Source organism: Venturia canescens, chromosome 3, assembly GCF_019457755.1.
Source record: "Venturia canescens isolate UGA chromosome 3, ASM1945775v1, whole genome shotgun sequence".
NCBI classification, from domain to species: domain Eukaryota; kingdom Metazoa; phylum Arthropoda; class Insecta; order Hymenoptera; family Ichneumonidae; genus Venturia; species Venturia canescens.
Window position 1 is genome coordinate 16,747,047 of NC_057423.1, and position 20,735 is coordinate 16,767,781.

General features: G+C 38.9%; 1 protein-coding gene across 3 annotated transcripts in view; it reads right to left on the bottom strand.

Annotated features, from left to right (window-relative positions):
* Positions 1 to 20,735, bottom strand: part of LOC122408309 (uncharacterized) — a 270,669-nt gene that overhangs the window by 214,643 nt on the left and 35,291 nt on the right. The gene's annotated exons all lie outside the window — the stretch shown is intronic.

Sequence of the window (20,735 nt, forward strand, 5' to 3'; positions counted from 1 at the left end):
AATTATGACAACAATACATTGAATTACTTGACCAAAGTTTTTTAAAATTTATTTGAATTCGTTTACACACAACCATCCACCTCTTTCTTTAAAGTAATTACACAACATAGAATTTAGAGAGGCAGTGGCTCAGTGGTAACGGGCCCGGCTCCCACCCAGCGAGCCCGGGTTCGATTCCCGCCGCTGACACCAATGGATTTTTCTAAGTGTCCCAAGCTGTACTCTCTGTGGTTCGGAACCCACGTAAAAAAGTAGGTCCACAGTGTGTGTAGTGGAAAAAGCAAAAAAAAACAGTGGGTAAAGAAACGAATAGTGGAAATATATAAATAGAGGAAATACAAGAGATGCACACCATGTAAAAACCCGACAAGGGTATGCATGTTAAACTCCACTACTACTACTACTACTACTACTACAACATAGAATTTCTGTTTGGAAAGAACGTTTTAGAGGTTATAATGAACGAACGTTTTTTTTCTCATTGTTATTATTATTATTATTCAACACTAATTAGTCACGTCATTAATAATATCGATTCCTTCCACTTTTCAATAACCACTTTTATTTTTCTACACTCTGCACGCAACAGCACTCCGGCGGTCATAACCTCAAACGTCAACATGACGCGAAATCTCGCAAATTTGCTATCTATGTATATATTACGATAACGAAGTAGAACAGATAATTCTTAATTTTCACGACACATTATTCACGTTTTCACTTCTCAACATTTTACTCACTCTCAGTACACTGTATGAGATCAATTAATCGACTTTTGAGGTTTTATTTATTATAGATATTATTGTCGTGAATTGGGCTCGAAACTTATTGGAACTTCTTTTATGAAAAAAATAAAATTGATTATATCCACTGCTATTTCCAATAATGTTTTATTTATTCAAACGAAATTTGCAAATCTTGCACCGTTGATCTACGGGGCTACGATCGCAATCACTTTATAATAACATAACAGACGATAACAGACGGTATACAAGAAAACATTGAGGACTATCAGAAACTTTCTCATCGGCGATTGGTCGAGACGGATAGATTCTCACCGGTGATTGGTTATGATGGGCATCAAGAAGCCCTTGTATGTATCGGTCTGAACCCATATACGGATACGTCAGCTGCGTAAATGTGTTGGTACTTTTTGCATAATCTTGAGCCCGTGCAAAGTTTTTTCTCAGCAATTACGCCACCGATCATGCTGATTTTGGGCGCAATCGAAAGAGAATTTCTTAATTAGCTGAAAGTTCAATTTTCAAATTGCGACATAACTCCTGAGCTTCGCAATTCAAGAAAATGACATGTCGATTTTACCCCCACCACCGCGAATCGTTTTATTCAGAGATAATATAGTCTCGGCGAGAGCCTCGGGCCAGCAGACGACAGGGCTGTCAATGTACTTGTCCCGAGACTCTGCCGAGTCTCTTGATAAAAATTCTGTAATGGAGGACTTTTCTCCTCAAAAATTTGTACATTTGGAATATATATTTTGTAATTGATGTTAAATAAATTTTTTTGTGAAACTGTCATTCTTTTTCCTTCAATCTGCTCTTCGTGCGGAGAACTTGATTGGGAAAGGGTTGTAAAAATAAATCAGACTCTGAATTTTCCATCTTTATCGTTTACAAATCATTTTTATTTATCCAACTATTGTGTGCTTTGTCGAAACCTAGCCACTTTACAAACAACTGACTACCACGTTTCTTGAACACTTTTTCAATGAGATATATGTCGGGATATTTTGCTCGAAGCAGCTCTTGCTCGTAAAAACCACCTGCGATGGGCTCATCTTGATGATCTTTTATATTATATGTAACTGGATTAGTTTTTCTCACTCGATATATTGTGAAAATTTCAGTTGTCCAGTTTGGAGTATAACCTTTTTCGAATACATTCTTAAATTTACTTATGCGCACTTTATCGCCGATTTTTAATTTTGCTTGGTTTCCTACTTCAGATCTATTGTATACATTGTGCAATAATTGTTTTTCATTCTCAGCGTTCACATCTTTCGGTTTCATTTTTATCGTACGATGTAATGTATCATTATACTATAAAAATACTTCAAAAAAGTAAAAAAAGAACGCCAAGTATTAAAAAACCGCCCCTCTAGTTTCGAATGATCTTTACTATATTTTTAGTAAATGAAAAATTTCCTTACCCATTATTTATTGCTAAAATGACATAGTAGGATGAACATAGTAGGATGATCAAGATAAGAAAAAAAATATGAGATCATTTTAGCATAGCCAAGGATTTTGAATAAATTTCGATTTCTGCAAAGAATCATGTTACACCTCCAACTGTACTGGCTAAAGAGTTTTGTGACTTCAAGCGTTCCCAGAATGATTTTGCGATTAAGATATTGTTATTCTAATTTAATGCACAAATTCACTGTCAAAATTACACACAAACTTGGCGTGGATGGTTTTCAAATGGAAGCTCGGGAAGACACGATTGATCAAATATACTATTAAAAATTAATGGTTTGATGAATAAAATAGATTCCTGAGATAGTGTATAGATGAAAGAGATTAATGAAGAAAATAAAATAATTAGCAAATATGAATGATTTAATGAATTATTACACAATAAATATCCAGGCGAATGGTTTAAATTATTGAATCAACAAACGAATAGAATGTGGAGAAAGTATGGTTTTAGGAATAAAAGAAATAGACAATCTGGTGAATGAATCAGAGAATGGGATACCGAATACTTGTGATGAACCAGTATATGGATAGGTAGACAAGTAAAAAATTCATACGTGGCTGGATGAAGGATAACGAAATAAAAAACAAATGAATTAGTGGGCATTGAAATTCGCTCTAGATGCTGACGGATGGAGCATTAGCATTCCTTCGCCGAGCTTCCATTTGAAAACCATCCACGCCAAGTTTGTGTGTAATTTTGACAGTGAATTTGTGGATTAAATTAGAATAACAATATCTTAATCGCAAAATCATTCTGGGAACGCTTGAAGTCACAAAACTCTTTAGCCAGTACAATTGGAGGTGTAACATGATTCTTTGCAGAAATCGAAATTTATTCAAAATCCTTGGCTATGCTAAAATGATCTCATATTTTTTTTCTTATCTTGATCATCCTACTATGTTCATCCTACTATGTCATTTTAGCAATAAATAATGGGTAAGGAAATTTTTCATTTACTGAAAATATAGTAAAGATCATTCGAAACTAGAGGGGCGGTTTTTTAATACTTGGCGTTCTTTTTTTACTTTTTTGAAGTATTTTTATAATGATTTCGCTTTTTTTTTAGAAGAGTGACAATTAGTAAATATTTTGGAAAATTATAAATTTTTTCTTATCTCCGAAAAATTTTTTACAAATGATTTGTTTAAAGTTGAGTAACTACCTTCAGATGGCGAAAGCAATCAACGCTACTAAATATTTATTTTTTCTATGTTGACGGACAAAAACTGTTTAGTCAATTTCAAATGATGTAAATCTTGTCTATATTAGAATGGTCTTATATTTTTTTCCCTATCATGAAACAAATAATGAGGAAGAAAATTTCAAATTAACAATGATAATATGTGAAGATCATTCAAAACTAAGGTTGCGGTCTTTCAATATTTGTCGCGCTTTTTTTTTTACTTTTTTTTAGGTGTTCTCACTACCGAGGAAAAATTTCCGAATAAAAGACCAAAAATGTTCCGCGCTCTTTTTTCTTCTACTAGGCCACTGGTTTAGATCTCGGATGCAAGAAGGAGCATTTCAAAGGGAAGAGCTTACTTTGTTTTATTTTGGTTTACTTTGGTTTATTCGAAAAGTCATTACGACCCTTTTTACGGGTGCTACGTCATTTCGAAAGACGTTGATTTTGGTTCGTTGGATTCCCCTTTCAATTGGACCGCGTTTTCACATGAAATTTTTTCTCCTCAATTCTACTAGCGAATCCTCAAAAGTTGAGGTTTTAGATTCAATTTTTTTATTGGAAACGATTTATTCGCTCAATCATCGCGTTTTTAGCAAAAGAAAAATTTTGAAAATTCCCGCGTATCGCGAGAAATATTAAAATTCACATGATATTTCAAGCGTAAAAAGAGTCGCGTCAGCGATTGTTTATTCACTAAATTTTTTTTAACATTTTCCGCAATGCAATTTTCAGTGAAACTTCAAGTACCTCGATTGTCGTAACTCTGAAACAATGAGGTTTATTAATGAAATTTGAAGGAAAAGTTTTACCTTTTATTCAATTTCAGCTCATGGGAATGATATCAGATTTTTTAATTTTTTTACTTCAAACAGTTATGGATTGATCTAGGTTTTTCGAGAATCATGAAGTCGTAATAGAATATTCAACGTAGAAAAAGTGTCATTTTTGCTTTTGAATTTTTTATTGATCGATTTCTTTATAATAAGACATGGCACGAAACACTGAAATGCATTCTTGAGAAACTCATAGAAAAAATACTGTGAATTATGTAAAAAGTACTCATAAAATGTTTGTCTCATATCAAAGAAACTACCTTTGGTGTACAGCACTTTTTTTCAGAATTCACGAAATTCACAAGTTTTTAAAAAACGAGCATTGGCATCTCATACCACGTATTCGCTCTGTGTACGTGGGCGGAACCAAAAATCTAATTCTACTGCACTAATAGTATTAGTGTATTCATGCATACTGCCAGCACCACCGTAAATGGAACTCCGGCGTTTTTGGGGGAACACGTATACACGACACACGCTCACTTTCAAAGTAGTGCGAGCGCACTACTTTACGCGCACGGAGCGAATAACCTGTCGTCTGGTATATACAAAAAAAGTCGGGTCAGTTCTGGTAGTAATGTATGATATGCGTACATATTGAAATCTTGTTTTAAATTTTCAACCGATTGGGATGAAAAAGGGTTTACAAGGATTTTTTGTGTTGCCGAATCGACTTCCGGGCTTAATTTTCACCTTGAAAGAGGTGAAAATCGAGCGTTAAGGCTAACATTGTTAGATTTTTCAATGGAAAGTTATTATGCGATATTACCCGAAAATTCCAAGTTCCACACTAGACTCTTTTGTCGAAATAGAACTAAATTCACTATCCCCGAAGAAATAAAAAATAAGGGTTGGGGTGAAATTTTCAGATTTTTCAATGGGAAGTTTTTATGCTATATTACATAAAAAGTATTCGTTTTTGAGGATACCAGATTCTTTTATCGAAATAAAATAAAATTTACCACCCGCGAAAGGATGAAAAAAAAGAGTTGGGGGTGAAATTTTCAGATTTTTCAATGTGAAAGTTTTTTACATTACATGAAAATTGCAAGTTTTTTAGGACACGAAACTCTTTTATTGAAATGAAAAAAAAATCACTATTTCCTAAGGGGTGAAAAATAAGATTTGAGGGTGAAATTTCCAGATTTTTCAACGAGAAATTTTATGTTTCTCCACATAGAAACTGTATGTATTTTGTAGAGCATGAACGTTCTTTATCGAAATAAAACCAAAACTCCCGATCTGCCAAGGGGTGAAAAATGAGGGTTGGGGGTGCATTTCAATAGAAGAGTCTAGTGTTCTAAAAAACTCAGAATTTTCATGTAATATAGCACAAAAACTCCCTATTAAGAAATTTAAAAATTTCATCCCCAAACCTTATTTTTCACCCTTTCGCAGGTAGCGAATTTTATTTTACTACGATGAAAGAATCTGGTACCCTCAAAAACGAACATTTTTTTATGTAATATAACGCAAAAATTTCCCATTGAAAAATCTGAAAATTTTACCTCTAACCCTCATTTTTCACCCCCTCGGGGATAGTGAATTTTATTCATTTTCATCCTAAAAAATTTGGATTTTCCATGTAATATAACATAAAAACATGCCTCTAGCAAAACAGAAATATTCACTTTCAACCCTTATTTTCATCCTTTTCGAAGGTAGCTACATGAAAATTAAGATTGGGAATGAAATCAGCAACCTCGAATATCCCAAGAAACAAATTTTCATGTATTTCGGTAATTTATTGACTCGTGCCAGTTTTGGCACGAAAACCAGAAAAAAAAGCTTACTAGTCAACCGGTTAATAATAAAAAATCAAAAGTAAAAATGAAATTTTTCCACTCTGTATATTCTAATACGGCTCCATAGTTCTCGAAAATTCCAGATCAATTTATTAACGTACCATGTAGAAATTTTTGGTTGACAAAAATTAGCAAAAAAATCTGATAAAATTTGAATGTGTTGGAATTGAAGAAGTAAAATTTTTTCTCTCCGAATTTTCCAAAAAACCCCATTGTTTTACTACAGTTACCACAATCAATGTACTCGAGGTTCCGCTGAAAAATTAAAAAAAAATAAAAATATATCGAAAATTGAGGAGACAAATTGTTTTATCTGAACTTGCGGCCCAATTGAAAAAGAAATCAAACGAACGAAAATATCAATGTTTTTTGAAACGATGTAGTACCCGTAATGAAAGTCGTAGAGACTTTTCGAATACACCAAAGTAAAGCTAAATGTCTTCTCTTCAAAATGCGCCTTGTTGCATCCAAATATCTAAACCAGCGGTGCAGTAGCATTAAAAAGAACGTGAGAACATTTTTGGATATGCGTATAGATGTCTCGCCACGCTACGACGAGTGGGAGAGAGAGGGAACGAGTCTTCGCGCGCTGTCTCTCGCGCTCGATCGGGCGCGAGTAGAGGGGATATCGCATTCAGTGGACTGGGCGAAACGAAACGGGACAAAAGTAACATTTCGTGCAAAGGGCGTATGTCCGAAGGTAAACGAACGGTACTGAAGTCTTTCTGACTCCAAGCGACTAGAGCGTACCGAAACATTCGATTTTAATTGCTTAAGTCATCATATCTCGGGATTGAGTAAACGGATTTACTTGCAATAAGGATCAATTGAAAGAGAAAAATCGGAAAAAAATTATCACTAATTTTCAGATTTTTAACTACAATGGTTTATCCGTGAAAACGGTTTGAAAAACGTTATGACGTCATAAATCGACATATTCGCGTATATAAGAGTGCGGCAGGGCTCGCGCTGACTTTTCTTTTACACTTTCGTTTTTTTTTTAATACTTGGCGTCGAGCCGCTACCGCGTCTCTTGATTTTAAAATTAATGTATCGAGAATATCGATCCATTTCCAGTTTCCGCGAAAACTAAATTGAATCCACATTTTATTCTTAAGTGTACGATTGAAGCGCTCACAAATTGATGCTTTCAAATTACTAAATGTAGAATACAAGTGTATATTATACTTTTTCATCAAAGCCTTAAAGTTCATATTATAAAATTCTATGCGTCCTTTGATGAGAATCGTCTCCATTGCAGCACTCACATCTTTTCCACTTTTACTCTTCAACGGTGCGGCCCAGGCGAATTTGGAGAATATATCGATGACGGTGAGGAGAAATTTATGGTTGGAGTTGTGTTGTGCATATGCAGACATATCTACAAGATCAGCTTGCCAAGTCTCATCCAGGCCACGTATATCCACATGTCGACGTGGATAATTCCGTCGAGCTGGCTTATGCAGTTCTTCAACCACCGCAAGCTTCTTTTCACTCATTTTTTCTTCTCCCCTCTCCCCATGGTCCTCATCAATTGCAGAAGATAAGAGTCTGGAGGACTTTTCACTGACTTATCATTAGATGATCTCGTAAAAACTTCATATCATCATGAAGTTCTGAGATTTCTCTCTTTATATTATCAATTTTTTCACGGAGATGGGCGAGCTCGGTTCTCACACGCTTTTCTGCAGCCGCCACATTTGATTCGCACTTTTAATTCGTTGTATGAGTCACACTATGAGTTATAGAATGAATGTGTTTGCTGAATGCACCGAGTGTTACAACATCTCGAGCATTTACTGGCTCACCAACGTTGCTCAGTCGTTTTCGTTCCAAGTCGTAATGACCGTCCGATGTAATTTTGAATCCAGCACCTGGTTTACCCCGAGGACCTGCACCACGTCTACTCAACTTTCGTCCAAACACATCGACGCTCATGTTGGGAATGTGGATGAAAGCAAGCCATCACATGTTAATAAATGATTTCAGCTTCACGCAACTCCTCGATAATCGATATAATTTCATTCGAATGTGATGAATTTCCAGCAGCTTGCGATGCGAGCAATAAGCGAAGACGATCTACCAGCTCATTTGGATCATCCCAATGAACATAGTCGACAGAGGTATGCTTTCGTGCTACCTTATACTGAGGCAGAGCACCACCTTTCTTATCGTTGCTACCGAGCATTTGGGATATATAATTTTTAAATTTACTATTTTTATCCTGACGTACCGCACCCGTGCGTTTATAAAATTTTTTATGAGCATTCGTTGTGATGACAATTTTCTGATATTTCTCCAAGTCATTTGGTGTTATATATTTGAGTTCGGGCTCTTTTTTAAACAACAGTTCCACCAAGCCAATACTTTTGGGATACTTTTCATCTCCAACCACTATATGATCGAGTTCGAAATGAATTGGTGAATCACCAATCATTAATCTGTTTTGAGCGAGATTTCGTACTCCATACACGCCATCTAATCTTGTTTTGTTATTACTACGCAGTAAGCCCAGATATTCACGTATCAAATTATCAACATCTCCAGATGATTCCAAGTTATCATCGTCCTCATCATCATCATTATTATCTTCACGAATATCATTATCACTATTTTTAGTTAAGGGTACACCGACATTCTCATCAGTAATTGCATCATGCCAAATATCATCTTTGAAAGAAATATCTTGCTTCATGCTATTTTCTCCAAAATTTGGAGACTCTTCCTCCTCCTCCTCCTCCTCCTCCTCCTCCTCCTCCTTTTTAACATTTACACGTTCATTCTTAATTTTAGGTTTTTTCGTATATGAAACTAGTTCTTCTAATGGTTCAACAATCGGTTTAAACACATCTTGCATTTTCTGCTGAGCACTATCACGTCCACTTTTCAACATTCGATGTTTTCGTCTGATTGCATCACTCGCCTTGGCAAGTTCACTCAATACAGCCGTCTCTTTTAAAAGTTCTTTGCGCTTCATGTTGACACGAGTAAGTCAGACTTTAGACTGTCTTGTAAAATCCAGGGGAACAATTATTTATCATCATCGTCATCATCGACAGTGAGGAAAGAATCAAATCCCCTTCTATATCTTCCAGCATTCAATTCACTGTCCTTGTCAATCGTGATGAATCCATACTTGCCCGATTTCCAACACTTGACACACATTTTTTTGAAACTTGCATAAGTCATATCCGTATTAACATGATCATTATATACATGCTTGAGGTTCATATCATCTTGTTTGAATAGCACTATAAAATTTGCATTGTCTCTCACGAGATGTTTCGGAATACGAGTATACGTCTGACAGAGATAAAAACTATCCACAATCTCGTGTCTTCCCATGGAAAAAAAAGCTCTCACGTTGTCCTGTTTCTCACACGCTATATCGTCAAAGATGAATATGGAGTTTGGGCGAGCTTCACTAGGTGCCACAACTTGTTCATGCTCGTTAAATTGAAAAAATTCCACTCCTTCCACAGGTTTAAGCATTTGCTCGAGCAATCGGTATTTAGGCTGCTTCAACGATTTCGAGTATAGATATATATTCTCAAATCTCAAACCATTTGGATGTATTAGGAGCGTGAGTAAGGCATTCGTTTTTCCACAATTCGAGGGGCCACAAAATACGGCTCGAATGCTGTTAGGTAGTAAGTTTCCATGACGCTTCTTCACACTACCCGCTCCAACAATAAATTCATCGAAATTTATTATGGGGAGTTGACCGCTCGCAACTTGTTTCTTCGACTTCATCTCGCGTGCGACTGATTGAAAAAATCATATAAATGCAACTTTATAATGTTGGAATAGTCAGTCGAGTTGTAACCACTGCAGAGTGATGAATTACATCTACCGGGCTATTAATATTGTGGACCTGGTACGAAATTGATCAAACGTCTTGCTCGTGGTGATCCTGGTATAAACGCGCTGGACGCTGCGTGTAAAGAACACGATATCGCATATTCGAAAAATCGTGAAAACTTGGAAGCACGACATCTGGCGGATAAAATTTTGGCTGAACAAGCCTGGCAACGTGTAACCTCGAAAGACGCAAGTCTTGGTGAAAGAGCAAGTGCTTGGGCCGTGACAAACATTATGAAGGCGAAAAAGAAATTTGGTCTAGGTATGAAAGGAGTGACGAAAAAAACCAAAAAAAGTGTTTGCCTGAAAAAGATCATTAGTGCCGCAAAGAAAGCCATGATTCGTAGTGGTGACCCCCGTGAAATCGTCATGTCAGCATTGAAAGGTGCGCGTGCCAGTGTTAAAGGTGTTAAAGTACGCACGCCTCGGGTTCTACCTCTACCTCGCAAAATCGGCGGTTTATTGCCCTTCCTCGTACCCATCTTTGCCGGCCTTAGCGCCGTTGGTGCACTGTCTGGTGGAAGTGCTGCAATAGTCAAAGCTGTAAATGCTGCTCAAGCGGCTAAAAAGGAATTGGAGGAAAGTAAACGTCACAACCGAACACTCGAGGCCATCGCTTTGGGTAAAGGTTTACATCTGAAACCATACAAACAGGGTTTGGGTCTTTACCTCGGGACAAAAAACGTATAATCACGCTACCACATCAACCGCTCACCGACATCGATCTGCTAAAGTATGCGAGAGCCATGAAAATTCGTAACTTTCGTGGGGTTTTCATGCGTGACACTTTGCCTGAAAATGGACCACTCAAACAAGAATCAGCAATAGTGAATTTGGATGAAAATGTGGGCCCTGGGACACACTGGGTTGCATATAAAAAGAATGGTCAATGAGTCACATACTTTGACAGCTTCGGTAATCTCCCACCTCCACCCGAACTCATGAAATACTTCAATGTTGGTAGCGTGAAATACAATTATAAAAAGTATCAGGAATACGATACAATAATATGCGGGCATTTATGCTTGAAATTTTTGTGTGGACAACTAAATCGACGAGACAATTATGCACTATATAAATGAGGACTATGGAGCTCCGTGTTTAGTTCTAAATCTGCGAGCATCATGGATGATAGTTTGACGATCACCATTACTGGATCATCCTCCATACTCGAGGCACAATTTTTTCCACCCATCGAACTATCGCCCGACAAAAATTATACTCTTGGACTGGTCGAGCTGCTCACATTCAATTCGATTCCAAATATCGACATTGGTTGCAATGAATTTCACGTTGGAAATCGTGTGGTGACCATTCCAACGGGCATCTATGAAATTGAAGATATTGAAAAATATTTGAAAACTGAGTTGGCATCTAAAAACATACAAATTCAGCCTAAGCCGAATAATTATACGCTACGCAGTGAAATTGAGTGCAATCAATCGATTGATTTTACATCCAAAAATTCGATTGGACCTTTGCTGGGTTTTACGTCGCGTCGATTGGAGCCCAATAAAAGACATGTGTCCGATCTACCCGTGTCCATTCTCAAAGTGAACGCCATTCGAGTCGAGTGTAACATAACCACTGGTGCATACATCAACGGACGAAAAGTTCATACAATTCACGAATTTTTCCCATCTGTACCGGCCGGCTATAAAATCATCGAAGTACCGTCGAGCGTCATTTATCTACCAATCACAACTCGTCGCATTGACAATATACAGCTTCGTATTGTCGATCAAGACGGAGATTTGATCAATTTCCGCGGTGAAGTCATCACCATAAGACTTCATATAAAATCTCAATGGGCATAATTTACAATCATCGTATTGGCAATATTAATAAGCCAACATGGGATCCCAAAAGCAGTCGTCGATCAACGCTTAAAGAGCTAACACCTCAAAACCTTCTACTATTGAAGAGTTTGGGTCTCAAAATTCGTGGAGTTCGCGTGTGAGAAATTATCTGCTTTACTCGTTGTGCATCTGCTGCCTGCAATGGAGGAAGAAATCGTAAACATCCAGACACCCGTCATGTTTGACGAATCCATCATACATTATGAGGTTCATGCTCATCAACCATACGCGTCGTCAACATACAACAACAGTGATGAAATACGTATTTCAATCCAGCATCAAGATTTATCAATTCTACCGAGTAAAAGTTCAATTCACATTTCCGGCAAACTGACAAAGGCGGATGGTGCAGCGTTAGCTGCAACGAGCCTCGTCAACAATGCCATTTGTCATTTATTCGAGGAGGTGCGTTATGAACTTAACGCAGTTGAAATCGATCGTAATAAAAATGTGGGAATCACATCTCTCATCAAAGGATATACATCTCATTCGTCGGCGAGAAGTGCAATGCTTGAGAACACCGGTTGGCTCGATGTTGAGGAGACTAAACAAATTGTAGACGTAGCAGGCAACTTTGACGTATGCATACCACTGAGCATGCTGCTGGGATTTGCTGAAGATTATCGAAAAATGGTGGTGAATGCAAAGCACGAATTGATTTTGACTAGATCACGTTCCGATGATAATGCCATAGTTCAAGCAGCCGCTGAAGATTATAAAATTACACTACGGAAAATTGAATGGCTCGTTCCATACGTCACCGTGGCCGATAAACGGAAAATTCAACTGTTGAAATTCATCGCCAAAGATACCCCAATTCCAATGAGTTTTCGTACGTGGGAATTGTATGAATATCCAATGTTACCAGCGACATCGAAACACGTGTGGTCAGTCAAGACATCAACGCAGCTGGAAAAACCTCGATATGTGATCCTGGCATTCCAAACAGGACGAAAGAATAATAAGAGGCAAAATGCGAGTAATTTTGATCATTGCAACGTTACTGATGTAAAATTATACTTGAATTCACAATGTTATTCTTATGGTAATATGAATTTGAATATAGAACAAAATCAGTATGCAGTACTGTACGATATGTATACAAACTTTCAACCGATGTACTACAATAAGAAGGCCGAACCATGGCTTACAAAAGCGGATTTTCTCAAATTTGCACCTCTCATTGTGATTGACTGCTCGAAGCAGAACGATTCTCTCAAGTCTGGACCTGTTGATGTGCGCCTCGAATTTGAAACAAGCACAAATATTCCAGCACAAACATGTGCATACTGTCTCATTCTACACGATCGCATCGTTGAATACAATCCTGTCAGTGGTGGGGTGAGAAAATTGGTATAAAACCGTACCATCAACTTCTTCGGCCAACAGTCATCATGGATTTTGTCATCGATCTACAAGGCTTCAAAGGACCCATCAATGAGTTTATACTCAAAGAAATTTCAATCATTCGTGCGGACGTGAAGAATGCTGAACCTCTCACACTTTTCTTCGCACCACCATATGCATGGGATTCTCTGCCGACAAAGTATAAAACGACAAACAAATGGCTGGAACGTAATTTTCATGGATTATCATGGGATTTTGGTGTAATACCATACGATGCTGCAAGAGGAATAATTCAAACTATCTTACGCGGCACTCATACCATCTTCGTAAAAGGCTGCGAAAAGTCTTTATGGCTGACGAACTTTTTGGATCTGTCAACGGAGATTGTCGATTTGGAGACTTTGGACTGCCCATCGTTGAAAAAACTGCCGAAAAGTCCATCGAAATGCGACCATCACCACCACACCAACGAATCGAAATTTAATTGTGCAACGAAGAATGTAAAATCTTTGCAAAGCTGGTTATACGTATATCATGCATTATGTAATAGAGGGATCTTGGAATAAACAAAACAATTTTTTCATAAATGTGTAATTTTATTTATACAATATTCTTCCTCCTCCTCCTCCTCCTTCAACATACATTTCATCGGTGATTCAGATATATACATTTTTGCGTTGAGAATATTAGAAATCTCTTTGAGAAAATTCAATAGCGTTCCAATCACCACCGAGATATTTCATGTATAGTTGTCCACAATGAGCCGTTTCCAGAAGTTTCTCGAATACCGCTGGATTCTGATCGAATGCCTTGACAACTCGCGGTGGCAGGAATACGGTGAATTCATTCCTGATTTCGGCGACGTATCTTTTTCCCCATTTGGTATTTGCTGTCCTCACGTCCGAGACGCGATATTCTTCGTTGACTTGAAGTTCTTTCAGCTTCTTGGCAGGGAGATACTCTGACTTTGCGATGATATTGTTGATGGCGGAGAACTCCATTATGGATATAGTTTTTTGAGATTTTCTTTAAAGAGCAAGTCTTGACTCAACTTTACGAAGACGTGAAGTGATGCTTTTTTCTTCTGGACTCTGCTATTTGTAGTTTTTCCATCTATCCCTACCCCAAAACTGGATCATCCCCTTCCACACGCTTTCAAACAGGTTCAAACGTGATCTATATTGGAATCGATGCAATCTCCTCCGGTGGTCCTTTTTTCTGTACAGGCTCTTTGATTCTGCCGACGTTATGAACACGTGCATTCTAAACTTGTTCAAACACGTTCACAGCATTTCCTACAATTTTGACGTTGCGGAGCCGGACCGTCAATATGATCGTCCATCGATGATACATTCCAATGTTCAACGCAACGACGTAATAATGCAATCTCACTATCGGATTTGTAATATTCGGGTAAACGATCCCACAGAATATCTGTATATTCACTAAAACATTGTTTAAAGACGGTAGGAGATATAATTTGGAGCTCCTCCGATGTCATTTCACAGGGATTTTTTATGCGTAGAGTCGTATAGATATTCACAAGTCCCTCCATTATGTGACACTTTTCACAATCTCGAGGTTTAGGTCTACAAGAATCAATATGCGTATGTAACCAGGGTTGATTAAAATGATCGTAGCACAATTGATATGATTGCACTTCACTATCACACTGCAAATACTTGGGTAAACGATTCCATAAAACAGGAATGAATGCACTATAATACTTCAAAAGCAAAGCCTTCGGTAATGATTCAAGTTCATTTGCTGTTAATGCCAATGGATGTTTCGCCGGGTGGATAGCATACATACTTGCACATCTTTCCATCTCGACCTCGACTTCAGTAATAATCCAATTTTGAAAAAAGAAATCTCGTCGAAACTTGTACCACCTCAGGAATACAAAAGATGCAACACAGGACACATAAATTTGTCGAGGGAGGGGCAGGTGCATTTTGAAAAAAGAAATCGCCATCTCAGGAATGCAACACAGGACACATAAATCTGTCATTGAGAGCAAATACTTCCAGTCTGATGCAAACTTTCATTTTTTCTGAGAAATACAATATAATCCTCTAAGCAAAAATTGGGGGAGGGGCATTTTGAAAAAGAAATCTTGTCAGAACTTGCGCCACAATATAAAATACGTAACACCGGACACATAAATTTGTCATTAGTGTGACATGTAAACATCTTTGGTCACGGAGTCCGATAATTAAGATCATCTTCGGCAAGAGCACTTTAAAAAGAAAATTCCGTTCAATCTGATATACCAGAAACATAAATCAGTCATTGGAGGGTATGGTGTAAAAAAATCTTTTGTCTCTTCAAAGTGCCGCCGCACCCCCGCTGTGCGAAAACCTTCCCCTCCACATGCCGTGCAGCCCCGCAACGGTCCCCGCGCTCCCCCGTCCCCGCTCCCCCCTGAGAGCCCCATGGGTTAGAACTGGCATAGCCTTACTACTAGTGAAATTTGTGAACTTTATAATCGCGACGAATTGTGAATCCGTGCAAATTGATAGATTGGATTTTCATCATAGTAAGTTTCTAACACGCTGCTTCGGCCTGGGATGCCGTTCGGAGTGACCCTCGTCACCTACACTGATAACGTAGCGGCGGTGATCACAGAGAGGTCTCCCGAGCTGGTGCAGCTGACGTTGAACCAGACCATGAGATGAGTTGAACGATGGATGACAGACCACGGACTGCAACTCGCAACAGAAAAGACGGAACTGACGTTTCTTACGAGAAGACGCATACAGACAATTCTGCCCATGAGGGTGGGGGCACACGAGACGGAGACCAAGGGGGAAGTCAAGTACCTTGGGGTAACCCTCGATACGAAGATGACCTTCTGACCTCACATACAGAAGACAGCCCGGAGGGCGGCAGACAGGATAGCATCCTTGAGCCGATTAATGGCAAACACGATGGGACCGAGACCGGGGAAACGGCGACTGTTAATGGCGGCAGCTCACTCGATCCTCCTATACGGCGCGGAAATATGGGCAAATTTCCTGAAGACAAAGAAGTACTGTAAGACGATGATTATAGGACAGAGAAAGGGCGCGCTGCGAATCGCTTGCTCCTACCGAACAGTCTCTGCGCAGGTAGTTTTGGTGGTGGCGGGCGTAATTCCCGTCGATTTTCTTGCCTTTGAGCGCAAGAGCAGCGCGAACATAGAACGGAAGAACGCGGCAATTGCTGAACGCGAAAGAACGATGGACATATGGCAAGGACGGTGGACAGAAGAACGAAGTGGAAGCTGGACGAAACGACTCATACGGGACCTGAGGCTGTGGCTCGGAAGGAAGTTTGGCGACGTGAATTTTTACGTTACCCAGCTCTTGACGGGCCACGGTTATTTCGGACGGTACCTATGTAACATGAACAGAGTACGGACACCGAACTGTATGTACTGTGGACACGAACGAGACGACGCGGAACACACGTTTTTCGCGTGTGACCGCTGGACAAGATTTAGACGAGACCTAGAGACAACGGTCGGCAGCATCTCTCCCGATAACATCATGGAGGTGATACTGCACGAACTGGAATGGTGGCGCTTTGTCGCCACCTACACAGAAACTATACTGAGACGGAAGAACGCGGACGGCTGCTTGACAGATGACTGAGCAGACGGAGCGACGCGACGTAACGTAATACGGAGGAACGGTACGAACGAACAAACATGGACAAAACCCCCAGTCAGAAGTAATATCAAACATAGTCCCTGGCTGGGGGAAGGACAACAAGAAGGTGGCGGTTTAGTGGGTAGACCTGTTTTTTTGGGAGTCCCACATACCCCCCCTTGGTTCGCAAGACCAAGGGAAATCCGTAAAAAAGATTCCGCAACTCCTTGTAAATAAAAAAAAAAAAGTTTCTAACATGAGTAGATGACTTGTAGGCTTATCAGATTTATGATTGCTCAAATAAAGGGGAACAATATTCTGACCACGCTTATCATCTTTAGAATCAATTCCATAAACGTTAATTGACAAGTTATTAATTTTCTCGAATTTCCAAATTTCATCGAGAGTCATGGGAAAGCTTAATCCTTCGAATGTCAAAACGGTACTGAAATGTAGATAAGAACGGCAGGGTGTCAAATGGACATCGGGCGATTCTCCATCGTGTCAAATGCCCATAAAATATAGATATACTCTTGACGACCATACAACGGCGCGGTATATCTATATTTTATGGGCATTTGACACGATGGAGAATCGCCCGATGTCCATTTGACACCCTGCCATATAAGAACTTGTCTTGAAAGCGTTATTACTTACAGGGAATAACGCAGCTATTATTGACCAAAGAAAACGGTATGAATCATTGTTTCTAATATTTACGACAGCCTTTTTATCTACGATATAATTTGGTAACTGGATGGACGTTGAGGAGCCACCTTCGAGTGGTGTATACTGATTCACATTGACAAACAGATTTATTATTTCAATCAACGCCCAACCCGAATCTCTTTCTTGGAAGTCTTCGATCTTTACGGCCTATCGATCTTTCACGTGCTTTGCAAACCACTTAATCAGATTCGTTTCTGGTAGAATTACTTCATTTTGCGTGTTGGAAAAATTTACCTCCTCAATGGTTTCTCTGTATTTCAAGCAATTGAAATTACAAGACATTATCACGTTCACTTTCACATTTCCCTCTTTCAGCAAAATATTTTTCAATCGCTTGATCATAAGCTCTTTTGCAGCATTGAGAAAATGTTCCAAATCTTTATGCTTTATATTCACGTGTCGTTGTCGTCGCACACCTTCTTCTCTTTTTCTAAACTGTTCGAACCGAGCCCTCAATGATTTCAATATCCTCACAATCGTTGAAATTTTCGTTTTTTCTTCAATGGATCATGCCGTTTTTAATAATTTATTTAAAAGTCTGATATTTCTAGTTCCTAGTCTTTTCCACTTTTCAACATCTGTACTCGACATTCCTTTTTTGATAATCAGTTTATAAGCATCCTCCATAATGCTGATGAGCTTGAAACACTTTTTCGAATCCATACTAGCAGTGATGATACTGAAAGTCAGAATTAAACTGGTAGCCCAATGTTGCTTGCGCATCGATTTATAAACAGAGTTGAGAAAATATTTCCAAGAGAATTTCTCAGAACTTTTCGAAATGTTGTTAGTTTTGGAAAATTACCGTTAAGAATCGAAACCGCATTGAGAACTCCTGTTAACAGATCTCGCAGCACAATTCTTTTATTTTCAAGTTAATTCTGTCATCGGACCTGAATCATCAACGCTCGATTATTTTTCGAGCAAATTATTCTTGGAATCCCTTAAACCTCCCCCATCATCACCTACTACGTCGAACCCCTGCGCCTTCATGACACCACATTTTTCAACGTCGTATCGGATATCAATCATCGTCGCACGATTCTTGATTTTTGTCAAATCAATTCTGTCATCTTAATCATCACTACGCGATTATTTTTCGAGCCAATTATTCACGTCAACCTTGGGCGAACTCCCAGATTCCCCATCATAATTTTTCCCTCCCCCACTACCCCTCTCACCAAGACGTCAAACCTTCGAGAACGTGACGTCATCCTTCGAGAATTCTGACCCGCATTACCCCCTGGATTCAGAACTCTCCTTGTATATATACTCTGATTTGTTGACTGCACTCGTCTGAATGTTCCGAAGATAGCTGCTGTGGTACGGGTGTGTCACTAATATTCAAGACTGGTCTTATAGTAGATTTTAAGTTAAGATATATCCACTTCGAGCAATTTTTATGGTTTATTCCTATGATTTTCGTAATACAGAAATAACAATCATCGTGATGACTGTATGGTTCACGCCAGATCATAGGGTTTTGTACTTAAAAGAGAGTCTTTTTTTGTTTGCCCATAATCGCAAAGACTCCACAATTTTTACATACCAAGCTAGGTATCCAGGTCTTAGCGTTAGTCGACAATGGAAACTCAAAGTAGTCCAAGTATGCTTTTTTTACGAAGTCCTATACGTTCAAACGAAATTTTTCAAACATATATATTGAAACGTAACACTCGCGCAGCGGCCCGAGCCCGCTCGAACTCTCGAATACTACACGTACAGAAAACATCGCGGAGCGATGACGGGCGTGCGTCCCAACCGGCGGCCATCTTGGTTACTGGCACAAAGGCCCGAACGAGCCGGCGGGCAACGCTCTGAACAGCGCCACTTAACGATAATTCAAACTAAATTATATATTTCTTTTTCTAATTGTTTTCTAACATTTTATTGATCCTTATGAGCGTAATTAGGCTTAAATTAACGAGAAAAATAGCTGCTATCGAAGAAAAATAGAGAAAAGGTTAAAGCGTATAGAAAATTTGTATTATTTCAATTAAAGCGGGTCGCGTGCTTACGGCGCATGCGCGGGGGTAAGCGTTCATGGGCTATAGGAACCCGAACGTGACTTTTTCCGATTTTACGGATAAAATTAAATTTAACGGTATTAAATCAAACAAAAAGGCCAAATCATTCAAATAATTAAACAATAACAATTGGCATTGTAATTTTATTGTTTTAAAGTCATGCTGAGCTGGAAATTACTAAAAGCGGAATTCGGCGCATCGGGCCAAATAGCGATCAGCCAATAACAAGGCGCGAATTAAGGCAGCGAGCCAATAGTGAAGCCCGTTACAAAAGAATGCGCAGAAAGCGTCCGAAACATGAAAATTCGGTGATTGAGAGATTTTAGAGTGGGGAACGGGGTATAAGAGTCGGTGCACGGCTCATTCGAAAGGCAGTTCACCCTACCTCTAGAACCAACTCGGATCTCCTAGAAGAGCTCTCATAACATCAAATAGCAAAATACACTCTATTCTGGTAAAACCTAAAAATCCTTTTTTCCTACTATTCCTTTGGATGCCTGGGATATTGGTGAGACTCGGCGACGTATCGATCCCATAGTCCAGGGTCCACTCCATTTAACCTATAATTTCCGAATTTTCGCTGCACGGGGCATTGGTGAGACTCGGTGACGTATCGATCCCGTGGTCCGTGGGCAAAATTACCTAACCTAGTGAAAGCTCAGGACATTGGCGAGACTCGGCGACGTATCGAGCCCGTGGTCTGGGGTTCACATCCTAACCTGTCTTGTGTCTTTGAGCATTGGCGCCATTCGGCGACGTTTGAGGCCCGTGGTCAAGCACAAACTTTCCACCTAGCATTTTTTTTGGTTTATTCAGAATAGAGGCGATAAATAAATGATTTTATGATTAATTATTATTAAATTCAAGATTGTTTTATAATTTATCCGATTTGGTTGGGTCGAACGAATTAATTAGCATTAGAATTGAATAATTCAATAATCCGTAGTCCATTTGGACCATTGTACGACGTCAAAGTCAAAATAAATCATCCGAACCAATTATAATCATCTATAACGAATAAAAACAAATAACAAGCGAATAAGAGCATCGATCCAAGAGGCAGCGGTAAGACTAGAGTTTGTATAGCGTCAAAAGCGATCAAAAAACATGAAAATTGTAAAAAAAAAGCGTACAACACTCTTGAATTATCAGAAAGCGTAAGAACTCAGGCTCAGGCGGTTGGGATTACAGGACATCGGTTGTCAATCCTTAGAGTTGCGAATTACATTTTTA